The following is a 1,193-nucleotide window of genomic DNA, read 5'->3' on the forward strand; positions in this document are numbered from 1 at the left end:
AGTCTCCCTTCCAGTGTGATCTCTCGCCACACTGCCTCCAAACCCTTCTCATTTTCTATATTCAACTTTATTCTACAGGATAAAGGCTGTTTTTTTTGTTTTGGTTCTGTTTTTTTTTTTTTTTTGAGACAGAGTCTTGCTCTGTTGCCAAGGCTGGAGTGCAGTGCAGTTCAGTGGTATGATCTCGACACACTGCAACCTCTGCCTCCTGGGTTCAAGTGATTCTTTTGCCTCAGCCTCCCAAGTAGCTGGGATTACAGATGTGTGCCACCACGCCCAGCTAATTTTTTGTATTTTTAGTAGAGACGGGGTTTCTCCATGTTGCCTAGGCTGGTCTTGAACTCCTGACCTCAAGTGATCCGCCCACCTCAGCCTCCCAAAATGCTGGGATTACAGGTGTGAGTCACGATACCCAGCTAAGGCTGACTCACTCTTTAGCACAACACACAAAGTCCTTACTATCTGTCTCTAACATTTCCTTTCAGCCTTGGAAGGGGCTCAGTGCTTCAAGCAAACTAGTCTTCTCTCTGTTCCACACACACCTTTCATGTTTATGTCCCAATGTCTTTGTTTATGCTGTATCCTATAGCTGGATGCCCTTACGCCCTTTCTGACAATTGAATTCCACTTACCCTTCAAGGCCCAACTTAGATGTTCTTTCTTGTGTGAAGACTTCCCCAGTCCCTCCTGATGACACAATTTTCATTTTTAATCACAGTCTGACTTGAATGAGGCTTGGGGTATATGTGTGCTTGTGTATGTGTGTGTTCACCAGCATGTGTGTGTCTTCACTGATAGACTGAGAATGTCCTGAGGTCAGGAACTGAGTCCTTATCATCTTTGTGTCACTGAATGTCAAAGCCACTTGTTGATTACAGTGGGTAGAACACATCCCAGAAAAGATGTGTTCAATTCATAACTTCTGGTACCTGTGAATGTGACCTTATTTGGAAATACGGTCTTTGCAGGCATAATCAAGCTAAAATGAGGTCACACTAAATTAGAGTGGAGGGATACTTAAACACAAACACAAGAGACACAGGGAGAATGCTGTGTGATGAGAGAGGTAAAGCTTGGAGTAATGCAGTTGTATGCCAAGGAGCTCTAGGAAGAAGCAAGGAAGGATTCTCCTCTAGAGTCTTTGGAGAGAGCCTGGCTGTGCTCACATTCTTTTTTTTTTTTTTTTTTTTTTT

This window comes from Mandrillus leucophaeus, unplaced genomic scaffold (genome assembly GCF_000951045.1).
Source record: "Mandrillus leucophaeus isolate KB7577 unplaced genomic scaffold, Mleu.le_1.0 Scaffold38, whole genome shotgun sequence".
In the NCBI taxonomy this organism is placed as follows: Eukaryota; Metazoa; Chordata; class Mammalia; order Primates; family Cercopithecidae; genus Mandrillus; species Mandrillus leucophaeus.